Below are 13,537 nucleotides of genomic sequence, written 5' to 3' on the forward strand. Positions count from 1 at the left end.
TTGGCCCAAACAACTGAAGATCTGAATGTTGGATGCATCTTGTATCCTAGAGATTCTTTGCTATAATAAAGACCTGAGAATGGTAAAAAGTTTACTGTAATTCGTTACTTTCCACTTTGTTATTATAAAAATAAACCATTTAAGAAGAAGCTGGATCAAGGAACTTCTATCACTTAGAAATATTCCTTATTTTAAAAACCCATATGTTCATTAAACATTCATTTACTAGATTGCCTGGAAATGAACTACTTTGTGAAATTTAATATTGCCTTTGCACAGCAACTCTGGCACTGAAAGAATACATTATACTTCCAATGCAAGTATAAGAGTTTGAGTAAAGTCACAAGGACCAACTTCTACTGCTGCATACAGTCATGCAGCACAGTTAGTTCAGTGCTGCTATGCTAACTACACCAGGTAAAGATATTGTCCTATTTTTTCTAACATAAGAAATATATCTGATTACATTTTATTCCACTATCTGTCTGGTCTTTGTCCATCTCTTCAGTCTTTAATTCTCTTGGCTTTCTTAGCTGAGCCCTTCTCTAATCTAGATGGAGACTCTGTGCTCAAGTAATTTCTGTTGATGTATGGTTAGTCCTTGTTCCACTTCAGTAGCTAATTTACTGTCTATTTGAAAGCTCTTCTACTTGGGATTTCCTTCTCTTCTGAAGTCAGTAAGAAAAAAATAAACTTAAGACCTTATGACTTCAGAGGCATCTGGACTTCATCCTTACAAACCGATTTTAATCATCACTTCTTCTTAAAGTAATTTAAAGCCTTGTCCTTTGTAAGAATCAAGATAGTTTACTGTTTCTAGCTTTTCCTACCACCACTGCAGCTTGTCCAAGTATGTGACCCTATTTCTACTGACTTTGGTAACAAAGTTCTTCCCTCAGTGGAGCAGGGCCAAATATTATAACAGTGTTTTTATTAAAAAATTAGTTACGAAGGTGTTGATTATAATAATATATTTTTAATAATGTATTAATATAATATGCACTGATTGCATCAGGTATTACTGTAAGAACCTAAAATAATATAAAACAACTCATAAGATCAAAATGCTTTCTCTGGACCGAGTTTGCGCTGCACACCATGTTCCAGATGAAGCAACAGGGTATATTAGTGAACAGAGACTGCTTCAGAGCTTGATCTACTTTTTCAGATATCAGGACATCAGTGAGGAGACATGTTCATTCTCAAATTGCCTCAGCATCAGATCGCACTTTAGGCTAACTTCTGTCCCAGTTGTCTCCAGTATGAAGCCAAAATGACTTAAACGAGTTCAGTGATGTTAATTTGGGATAAGTAGTGAGAATTTTCTGCCAGATCCCTTGTTCAAAGGATTCAGACATAATTGCAAACACTTGAGCTTTTAAGTAGCAGATACATTAAATCTTGGATTAGGTATGCTGAGCTATGTGTACTGAAACATGCTTAAGTCATTTTGGATGCATTTATACACCAGGATACATACAGTAGGAAGAACATTTTGGTCTCATTTTTAGAGAAGAGTCCTAGTTTTGTAATAGTAAGAGGCAATATCCCAGCTTCAAAACAGTTTTCTAAAGAAGTTTCAAATTGATTTGGAACAGTCCTGTTTCTTTTAAATATTCCAATATTATGTACAGAAGAACAAGAAGATATTTAGGCCCAGAACATACACAAGCTCTGGAGTACAGAGTAGAGTTCATATTAATTCAAGCATATTTTCCATATTAAACATGAAGTTACTGTTGTTTCTTTGTTACCTATCAGAGTAGCAATTTTTTGGTTTCCAGCATAAGTGAGGCATTTTCAAGGCCTTCTGTAAATTCTTTTCTCTGTGTAAGGATTTACAAGAGAATATATACAAATAAATGTATCTGTGAAGACTCCAAGTGGAACTATAAAACCTCTGAAGGTGATTTTAGAATTCTGGGCAGAAGTTTCAGCATTTTTATTCAGCAGGAAAGTCTGAGAAGTTGTGTTCTCTCCAAATAAGATTTTGCTTTTTTTTTAATTAAACGTGTGTCTTATGAGTCAGAAATCGATATTTGCCCAGCTGTCACTAAAGGCAATTCCTTTCCTCAGGGAACACATCCTGCAGGACTCCAGTTTTCCTCTGTTTCAGGTAATTAGAGCCCAGGAAAGAATAAGAGTTGTTACAGGCTGTGTACCAATCCTTGAAGTTTTTGGAGATAAACATCCACCTTTCATGTCTGGATATGTTTGGAAAGAAAAGAAAAACAAAACAAAATGAAACTAAAACAAACCACCACCAAGTTTATTCATATACCCAAACCAAAACATAGACAAATGGAAGCTGTTGTTAGATGGACCTGTATTTGAGGGGAAAAGTAGAGAATCAAGAAGATTAGAACAATGTCCTTTTGCCAAAGCACACAGATAAAAAGAAAAGAAACAGAGGAGAAAGTTTTCAGACAGAATTCTAATGGAAAGAGGCCTGGATAAGGAAGGAAAGACAAGGAAATAATTGCTTGGGTTGATGAACAGGACATTTTACTTTTTAAAAAGATAAATAAATAGAACTGCATTACAATAAATGCAGCAGTAGCATTTTTTTTAACTTAGATAACTCATTGCACATCTGACAAGGGGGTAACGTATGAATGGGTGAGAGAGAAGTCTACATCAACATGTGTGCAGCCTAGTACATGCTTTTACCAAACCCAAGAAGAGATTGCACTCTTGATCAGTGTGTTTTTACATGTGTTTCGAGAAGAAAGCAAAAGGGGTGAATTAGATAGATGGTTTTGTGAAAAAACATCTATAAAATACTCCAGGAACCATCCAGAGCACAGGGAGCCAGCATAACACTGACTAAATGAGAGAGAAAGAGAAAAATGAGATATTGGAAGCAAGACGTGGAAGCAGTTCTGACTTTCAGACTTGTGATAGTTACTTTTGGGAAAATGCAAAAATATAGAGGCAACAAAGGTACATATCCAAAAAATTGAGAATAAAGACACAAACCTCTCTAAAATATGCTTGTACTATGCCAGTGAAGAGACTGTTGCTACCTCACTGCCTAAAGGACAGCTGGGCTCTGTAGGTCACCACTACTCTGGATTTAACAAAAATCTATTTAAAAAAAAAAAAATTAATAGCAGCATGAAGAGAATTTTGACCTTAGGTAAGATCTGTTGATGGGAAATCTAAGCCAATTTTTCTTATTTAAGAAGCAGTTCATGTTGTCTAAATCCATAAATTGTAGTCAGAGAAGAATGTGAACGCTGGTGACAGCTCACTCTGCAACCCCACTCCTGGGAGGTTTGGAGGATTTCAGCTATCTCATCCTTAAGCCACAGTCTGAAATGTGAGAAGTCCCACATTAACTACAGAGTATGCCATCTTACAATATTTGACAATCTCAGGTTTTCTATGAAGGTAGATGTCACTTTGTGTAAGTTGAAGTGTTTGACAGGAAAGGTTGGAGTTGTTCCTTAGATGCACAGGGCAGTACAGTCTGGAATACAAGACAGCATGGAAAAAGTTATCCTAGAGAACAGGATTGCCCTTTTACTATAGTGCAGAACTGGCCTTATATCCAGATGAATTTTTTTCATGTGGGGAAACTCAAGACATCTTTTTTTATTAGCTACAGGACCCACATTCAGTGTTTCTGATTAGAAACCTCAGTCATATTGCTGCACGTCCTAGACCATCTTCCTACCAGCTGGTAGTTCTGAAATTGGTCTCTAGCCACTATGATGGTGGAGGTGGCAGGAAAATGGGACCAATGGCCAAGGTGATCCTGGGAAATGCAGTGGTTACCATAGCCTGGGCTAGGAGCTGAAGAAATCAGGAAGTAGCTGTGCAGCTTCTGGCAGCATCTAGACCTCCTCTTCATCCAGCATAAGTGGCTACTCAGTCACAGCCTTCAGCTGCAGCACGAGATCTTCAATTGCTGCCAGAATTATCTAGATATCAACATGCCAATTAGACCTTGTTTACTTTATACAACTCTTTGTTCACCTCTAAAGTGTGTATAAAAGTGCTTGAGAGTAGCCACTGAGTGAGGCAGTTCCTTAAAAGGAATTTTAGTCACAACTATGTAAGAGATCCTTCCTTAAGTCCACTTTTCAGTATCACAAGCACATTTGACCCAAGATAAACATCACCTGTGGCCAAAATAAAAGCAAAATAGCAAAGCTTGAAAGGCACAGAAACCATTCCCCTCCTCCTCTTACACAGCTCATTATATGGTATTAGCAATACCCTATTTATAATTTATCTGTAAAAATAACACTAACTCTCAAGGAATTCCAGATGAGATGGTCCTGGATGAGCCTCCTTTACTTGAAACAGTCTTTTCACAGCATGTCTGACACCATTAATAAAGCACCAAATGTATAGATTGTACTTTACCAGGAAGTCCCCCTGTTTCCTTCTCTCTCATCCTGCTCATATGCACCACGTTTATGTCAATTTTCCTCAATGAACAGGGCTTCAGATTAATAGATTTAGACTGAATAAATCTCCTCAGTATATCACTCTTGGACCAGAGTTTGAGGTAACGATTTAGTGTGGCCAGTTTGCAGCCTTTCCTGCTCACCTTGGACCCTCCCACCTTTGGTTTCAGTTAATTACCCAGAGTCAAATCAGTAACTGTTGCTTAGATGTTCTGAAGTGCCACATAGGACCGTACTTCTTGATTGCCGTTCCTGCTGACAACTACCTTTGTAAATATACAATGTGCTATTGTAAACCCCACTCCCATTTCATGGTAGCACTTAACCTGCAGTAAAACTGGGCAGAAACAACACATAGCATTTCCCACGGTGTTTTCCCTCCTTGTTCAAATAAAACTCAAAGATTTGTGGCAGTATCAATACATTGTCAAAACGGTACCTCTCCTGCTCACTTAATACTGCTTTTCTGAGGGAGACTCTTGCCACTTACCAGCCCATAGGTTTAATACTGTAACACAGTATTGGCACTTACTAAATTGCTCTGTTTAGTAGGAGTCTTACTGGGTAATAATAGGAATAACAGAGTAGTAAAACGTGAATTGATTATAATATCTTATTATTATACATCTATTGCTTCACATTTCAGTTCCATGAAAAGAAAAACGTCTTTCATGCTCTGTTCAGAGATTTACTAGCTAGAACCACCTGCAGAAAGATGTGTCGAAGAGTGGGAAATAAATCTACAATGAGACATACAGGAGAGAATTATTTATCAAATTAATACTGTAAGTAATGCAGACAATATCCATTCACTCCCTCACCCCTGATTTATAGCAGGAAAATGGTTTTCCAGGCAACCACTGCTCCAGGCAGCGCACCATCATTAGAAGAACGTTATTGAGTTAAGTGTTTTGATTGCTGACCAAGATGCTGCAGTTACACAACTAGGTGGTGTTGGAAGCAATGCTGTTTGTTCTCTTGCTTTCCCCTTAATTTTTCATATTATTTTTCTTATCTTTCAGGAAATACTATTCAAATTACACTATTCTCAGAAAATGTGCAAGATCAATGTGTCATCAAATCCTCTTCACAGTTTGCTTAAGAATCAGTTCTTGTCTTTTAAAACAGTGTTGCTCAGGAAGACACAGGGAGAGAGAAGGGAGAAAATTTAGAATGGTCTTAATGTGCAAAATTGTTAATATCCTGGAACAGAAGACATTCTTTATTTCAAAGACTGAGGAGGTAACAATTGTGAGAACTAGATTTTTACTTCTTTTAAGAGACGGACTCAAGTAAGTAAATTTAAAAGTAGCCTAAGAAACCAAACTTATATCCCTCTTCATTGTTTCAAATCTCTAAATAATTATTGCTGCTAAAGAGCGGCTTCAGCATGAGTTTGAAGTGAATTAGTACTGCTTTCTATACCCACTTTCTAAACATGTTGTGGGCCTGTCCTTCCCCACACTCACTATCCAGCTGCTCTGCTGTATTGCCAAATTCCTTCTCATAAAGTCATATTTCCAAAAGGGCAGAATGGCTTTTATTTGCTGAAAACTGAAAAGATTCTTATGATTCCCAGGTTCGTTTTTCACTGCTGTAAGCAAAAGAAAACCCATTGAGATAATGTATTTTCTTAAGTTAATAATATATGTTTGCTGTTGGAGAGAATATTTTGATGATTTATAACTTTGTGACTTTATTGATTGAAATTTTTTCTGTCATTTGTGATCATTTTCATAGAACCAGTCAATTTAGTTCAGAAAAAAAGCATACGAATGTATCAAAGTTTCCAGAAGAGACCATGCAGTTTTATAAACCAACATACCAGACTGAATAAATATTTTGCTTTTAGTTTTCTATCTACTCAGTCAAAACCAACAATATTTCATTAATTCAGTAGTTGTGTGGTCTTTTTAGTTCCAGAAAATTCTGTTTACAGTATACTTATTTTCTTCTGCAAGAGAAGAGAAAGCAAGCCACTGTAGTACGCTTAGTTCAGCCCTTCCGGAGAATCTGTGTTTTAAAGCATGGAAAAACACAGAAGAATGCATCTGGATAAGCTCACTGTTGTCTCAGAAAACTTTGCATCTTTGGCCAAACTAACCAGGATTTCAGCAGCTCTGTGTTAAAACAGCAGAGATTCCTCAGTCAAATCTATCATCCTGAAGATGGTTGCAAGGAAAAGACAAAATTAGGCAAATTAAATGAACATCTACTTGCCAGCAATAGTTGCAATAGCAAAACAGCTCCACCCAGTAAGTAAAACTTATTCTTGTAATCTGCAGACTGAAACAGCACAATGACAAAATATTACAGGTGCTTCGTAGAAATACAAAAATTAATACCTTAATGGTATGTTTTCGAACTGAGAGCTACTTGCCAACAATTTTAGGGACTTTTCCTTTCATATTCAATTAATAGAGACTTTCTCTAACGAACGCTGGAGCAAGTTGCTGTGGTTTTGCAGTCTATTAAACACGGCATGTGTTTGCTGTAAGGAGAATGTTCACCTTCCGTGCACTGATATATTATAGAGAACCTACTCAAGGTATCTGTTGCCTCTCCAAGCAAAGGGCATTAAAGAAGTCCAAATATTTATCCTGATACTGAAGAAATAACAGGAATAAATAAAAGTAACATGGGCGAGAAACACATACAGAGAACTTGAAATGTTTGGGATATTTCACTGCAAACATTCAAAGAGCCTCTCTCTTCCTTCCAGAATATTTATTTTTTTTCTTGGCTTGTATACAGTAAGTATTCTTGACAAATCCATAAATTTTATTTCTGTCTTCAAAAAAAGAAGTAAATGCAGCAAGTGAAAATCATGCTGAGAACCTTTTACTTGTCATTACAAGAAAAAAAATCCAATGTTCAGTTAGATGCATAAAGTTAATGCTACAAAATAACATTTTTTTTTTTAAGATTAGTATTTTCTTTCCAAAATAATCTCCTGTGAGCCCAGAAAACAGCCTAAAAACCATCAGCACTAAAATGGTCTGGAATGATTTATAAAAGCAAACTTTTAGCCATAATAATGAAATAAACCACTGGTTTTTTTCCATGTATTTTCTTAAAAGTTGCTCATCCAATTAATGTGATATCTAACAGACAATAACGTTTCTTACGGTAAATTATATAAAGTCCAAATTTTTTTTCTGGCTTTAAAAAAAAATCCACAACTAGCTAAAACATAACATTTGACGATATCTTTATCTTTACTTTATACCTAATTTTGAACTTGAATGTAATTACCTGCCATCCTTTAATTTGGATCAATTTTTGCAAAGATGTGTTTTCATGTAATAAAATATTTGAAATAAGTGAGAATGCAGGTTTGTCTGTAAAAATGCCTGCTCCTGATACATCCAAGATATGAATAATTCCGTGATTGATTTCAACAGGGAGGCTATAAAAAGACAAAACAGCACCTTGCTGCATGCTACATCCAAGCAAAATTGGACATGGGATGCCCTGAAAACGTGTCTTGCAATCTCAAGTGTTACAACATTTCAGCTTGGTTGCTGTAGAAGATTGTTTCTTCCCTTCAACAAACTTGGGAAGAGAGGCAGGAATTTGTATTTTCCACGCAAAGCTTTTGCAGTCGTTATTTGTCTGCAGACAATTTTATGAAATTGAGGAAGAAGTCTTCACTATTGCTCTGGCTCCTTCCTCCCTCTCTCAAGCGCGCGAGGTCCCCGTGAGCAGTGGCTCGTGTAGCGCTGCCACCGGAGGCTGCAAGGCTGGGCCAAATGCAGGGGTCTCAGTAAAACCACCCACATTTTCTAAAATATTTTTGGGCTTTTCACACTGAATTGCATAAAATGGACTGGGAACTTCCTCAGTTCTCACAAGAACCTGAAATATAATGAGTATGAAGGACTGAAGGCCCCCAGAATTCTCCACTTTCCCCTAGCTTCTCTATAGACATGATCTAAGTGCCTCTTAAGAAATGTTTCAGTGGTATATGGATCAGAAATTTTAGTTGCTCCAGGATATTTCTCATCTAATTCATCCACTTTTTTAAATACAGGAGAAGTTCTGATTTCTCCAGGGAAAAAGAGTCATGACCAAATGTGCTTTAAAGCAGCCAGAGAAAGCCAAGCCAGAACAGGAAGAAGAAAATGAAGAGTTGGCTTCTAAAGATCTGGATAGATTTATGAAACATACTTCATCTTCTTTTGATGGAAATGTGCTAAAAATACTCCATGAGCTCGATACATTACATTAATACATTTCTGTTGGAAGTAGCCACATCTTGTTTGTTATGAAGGAAAGTGCTGCTATACACAAATGAAAATAGTTTTCTGCCTGAGAAAGCCAAGCCATTTCAGCAATAAGAGTTTGGCACACAGGGTTGAGAAACAAACATGCAACTAAAACTCAAAGATTGTACAGATTTCTACCACATTAAACAATGTAGAAGAGTATTCATATGTTCACCATGCTCATGGATCATAACATTAGTATTAATATTCAGGGATTTTCAGTGATACTGAATGTATTTTGGTGCATTACAAAAAGAGGTTTTCAGGCAAATGCTGGCTCTATGAATGCTTTCAGGGCTTGTGTTAGAGATGCCACGCACCTGGAATGGGATTGAAAACAACAACAATAAAAGACCAATTTTTGTAAAAACATTCAAACATTCTATTGTACTAAGTAAATGCCTGTTACTTGTTAACATACATGTGGTTTGTTCTCCCAAACTTTTTAAAAAGGCTGCTTTCAGTTATGCTGTGATGAAAGTTAAGGGACAGAATTAGAATGCACATGTATTACACCACAGCTAATTTACAAAGATGATTGCTTTGATTTAATGTAATTTTCATGACCTGCCAATTTACAAATTTCTATCATTTCAACTCAAATAAGTATAAAAGGCTGGAGAATGTCCATAGTACTTTGCTTTTTGTTTTACTGGGTAGCTAGAGAGAGAATTAAAACATTTATTATTTTAAAAAATTTGTTTAAGAAGTGTTATTTCTGCCAATTTTTTTGTTATAATTAAAATAGATCTCTTTGGCTTGACAAAAATCAAATAGGCAAGTATTAATGTACATTTGCCCCGGGGAAAATTGATTCAAGAAATTGTTTTTAAAATATATCTTTGAACATTTGTTTTGAGCTTCTCGTATTCATTTCCCCACAGAGTTTCTTAAACTATTCATGGTTATACCATCCACAAGGCAGTGGCACATCCCATTCCTAAAGGCTATCTTCCTTAAAGGTACATCTCAGTGAGCACTGACCCTATTTCCATAGCTGTGTGATTTGTGATAACATGGTCTCCTACTTGCAGTTTAACCAAAATGTGGCTGGTAAATCACACACTGACTCCACGTGGCATCATGGCTTTGATTTCCTTTGTTTAAGTTAACATACAAGTTCACAACAGTCAGCAGGCATATCAGGACAGGCCAATTCATTTATTGGCAAGAGATAAGTACTGGAAGCAAATCAATACATGTTAAGCCTATGTAAAACCTAGAACAGAGAGCCTAACTCATCTTCTACACACTGTCCTGAGACCCTAAGATAACTCCTGTGGTTACACAAGAGAGCACCAGAGTATCATATTTTCACTGTAGTAGATCAGCAAGGCTCTTTTCAGTATTTCACTGATAAAACTAATCACTATGAACTCTGCATTTGAAGCAAAATGCGTCCTATGATTTGCTTTATTTCCCCAATGGAATGACTCAGAAATGCTTTTTACTTGGTTAGCCTTAAGTATTTAACAGGAAATGGGACAGTTATTGTCAGTGGCGAATGGACCATTTCTGGTTGCATTACATGAGAATGCATTCAGAGAAACAGCTGAAGGCAAAACTACACTAGCAGATAATATTATAACTGAACCTAATGAGAAAGGGAGAGGATAGATCCATAAATGTAACAGTAAAAAAAAAAAAAAAGGTGTTTCTTCTTTTAAAAAACCCAGACCTTAAAATGAAGGGCACTAGTCATACTCTGAAACTCATTTTCAAGCTTTACAGTCTCACTTGCATACCCATTTCACAAGGGCTATGAATCAATTTTACCTTGATGAATTAGACAGTCATTTTCCTTGTTCATAATATTGTACCAAAACCTTAACTTGAAGTGAAATGGAAAAACTATATGTCATGAGAATAGTTTGAAGGTTTAAAACCCCCACTCAAATAAAAAAATGCTGCCAATGAAATTTTTCTGTGAAAATTTTTGGGTTTTTTAACGTCATTATTTTAAGCTTAAGTGAAAAGACGTGTTTTAGGAGAAACTTAATGGAGGGCAAAAGAATCAGAAAGAGCTGTTAGGGAGCTACAGTTCTAGTTAGATATAACTATACAGATACATAACACACAAATTCATCTCTCATATTTTAGAATGGTACTGCCTCATGAAAAGAAGGCAATAAAACTAATATTACCTGATAAAAACATCTGTTTCTTTTAATACTATTACATTCCCAGAATTGTGCAGAAATTAGAGGATATTTTAGGATGGGTTGTAGCATCATGGACCTAATAAAGTTGCAGTTCTACCTGTTTCTTTCCATAAAGTGTTTTTCATCCAGGAATTTTCAGACACATAAAAAACTCAGAGAAAATTGGGAACTACAGAATACTGATGCTTTGTCATACAAGATGAAGCTCATTTTTTTCTGGCTGTAGCTGCCAGGTCTGCCCCCTCTCAAACCAACATGCTAATCTGTGCAGTAACTAGAAGTCACTCAAGGCTAAGGACATATTCAATAATAGCAAATAATGCATACAATATTTTAGAGGATCAGAGAAAAAAATAGGGCTGAGCAAAAGAAGTCAAGTTATTGGATGACCTCTTGGGATAAGGAATTGAGCTTTCAATAATTCCTGCAGCCAGTACTACAAGGGCAGCACACAAACCTGCCTCACACTGAGATAATGCAAGTCCCCAGGCTGTAGATATAAAACCAGCAGAGTGAATAATGTCAGAAACAAGGCTCATACTCACTGTTCTGGATCTGCAGAAGATGTCTTTCTGGCATCTTATTCTGGGGTGTGACAGTACTTTCACAGGGCTGCCTTATGATAGATATCATTGCATTTGTCAGTTTTAATGAATAAAATTAATTTTAAAAAAATGTGCAATCCCCTTGATCTTTCACTATCCACCCCAGCCTGTCTTGTTCCCCATATGTTCTTGGGGTGAACAGACCACTGAGATATTTGGTGGACCAGCCTACTACACCTTTATTATGTCTCTCTTGCCCTTCCCTCATTACCTGTTCTTTGTCCAGGTTGATCTGTTCTTTAAAAAACTTAAAGCCTTTTCCTAGCTGTCCCCTTGATTTTACTGTAAAGTTATTGCTAAATTATCTAGCTTGATTCATATGAGAAAGTGATTAATTTGCTTCAGACCTGAGCAAAAAATAAATGCAATGATAAAATAAGAAAATTTTTCTTATTATCACAAGAAACACTGATGAAAAAATTTATGTGAAAGCACAAAAACCATTTCTATGTACAATACAAAACCAGTCAGATGTTCTTGATAATTTCAATAGGTAAAAGTGAATTCTATATATTATTTCGGTCAGCTGGGACTTCTAGCGTGCAAAAGTCACTAGAGGATTGAGTTGCAACTCTATTTTCGGTCATATATTTTACCTTGATGAGGTCTAGTAAAACATAAAAACATTTAACATAGAAGATTATGTCCCACAAGTAGCTCACTAAGAAATACAGGAAATGAAGCTCTTCAAGTTCTAAGTGGTCTGTGCTGAAAACACAGAGTGTCTTTTGTTGTAATATGAGTCTTATTTGTAAAAAAGAGAATTGCTGCCACTTGCATTGAGAATTATTCAAATTTATACAGCAGACTAATTTAGCAGAAAAGGAAATATGGTTCTTCTGTATTAGGTACAGAGTTATATTATGCTTTTAAAATGTATAATCTCAGAGGAATATTATAATGTTAATTTGGATAGTATTTAAAAGGTAATTACTTTTATACAATAAAATAAGAAGTCTCCTGAATACTAATCTCTGTGTCATGTGCTTTCTTTGAATTAATGCTACATAAAATAGAGAATTCATTTGTATAAGTGATTTTAATTTAGATTCATGGAAGACATTCTCATCTACAAAAACGTCTGGTTTTTTCAGCTCAAGCAATTTAAAATCCTTACTGTATTAAAATCAATGTTAAAGAAAGCTATCTACATTTGTTGAATAGCCCTGAACTGAAAGAAAGAGAGATAGGAAATGTTAATGACTCTCTTAAAGAAAGGGTGGTTTGGTGTGCTCAGCACAGGCACTGTTACAAGGAGCACTGGCACAGGCCATACTGAGCAGGTCGAGACTGATTGCCCCTAAACGGAAGCTGATTTCATCTATTCAATCCCTTTTAGGGAATGGGAAAGGCTCAGAAATTTTATTTGCATTTCAGTCCAGAGAAGGTTGAAAGATATTGAAAGATAGAAAGCATATTTTGTCCAATTTCTTGAATTACATGAACATCTAATCTCATCTCTGATAATCTCTTCAATGTGCAGAGGGCATCAATCTTGGGACATCCTCAGAAAACAATGTTCAGATATTTTTTAATATATTTAATTTATGCAAGCATTTTCTTCTTTTTTCTCTGTTGAATCAATGGTTGTTTCTTTAGCCAACAACTTCTCCTATAGTTGACTACCTATCTGAATTATTTTGTTAAAAATACCAGGTATCTAAGTGGGGTATTTTAGTCAAATAAGCAGAGGTTATTTCCATATGAGTTACAATAAACTGATAGATGAGACAGCACAGATGATAATTTGATTACTTTTTTCAACATATCACAAAAGAGGTTTTTAGAAGACAGGGTATTTTGAAACTGCTCTCAAAAAAATCAGTTTTGCATGTAGCCATTTGAGTTGTTCTGAGCAAACTTCCTCTCTTACAATTTTAATTACCAGATTCAGGAAAAATGAAAGACACAAACAGCACCACAAACCATGATGAGAAATCACATCAGAGAAAAGCCAGTGCAAGATATATTTGAGACAGTCAGCAGGTATACGCAGGTCTCCAGGACAAATGGAAACCAAACAAGCAGGTTATACCTGTGTCCTCAGTCTGGGGTTACTTCCCATTGCCTGAATCCAGATGTGT

At 36.0% G+C, this 13,537-nt stretch overlaps 1 protein-coding gene across 1 annotated transcript in view; it reads left to right on the forward strand.

The window, feature by feature from the left end:
* HTR7 (5-hydroxytryptamine receptor 7) overlaps nucleotides 1–9,432 on the forward strand; it is a 35,731-nt gene extending 26,299 nt beyond the window's left edge. The window contains exon 3 of the mRNA XM_017804218.1: nucleotides 8,452–9,432. The gene's annotated coding sequence lies outside the window, so the exon portion shown is untranslated. The remainder of the gene's footprint in view (nucleotides 1–8,451) is intronic.
* Nucleotides 9,433–13,537: the final 4,105 nt, after the last annotated feature.

Source organism: Lepidothrix coronata, unplaced genomic scaffold, assembly GCF_001604755.1.
Source record: "Lepidothrix coronata isolate B3197 unplaced genomic scaffold, Lepidothrix_coronata-1.0 Scaffold8, whole genome shotgun sequence".
Taxonomy (NCBI): Eukaryota; Metazoa; Chordata; class Aves; order Passeriformes; family Pipridae; genus Lepidothrix; species Lepidothrix coronata.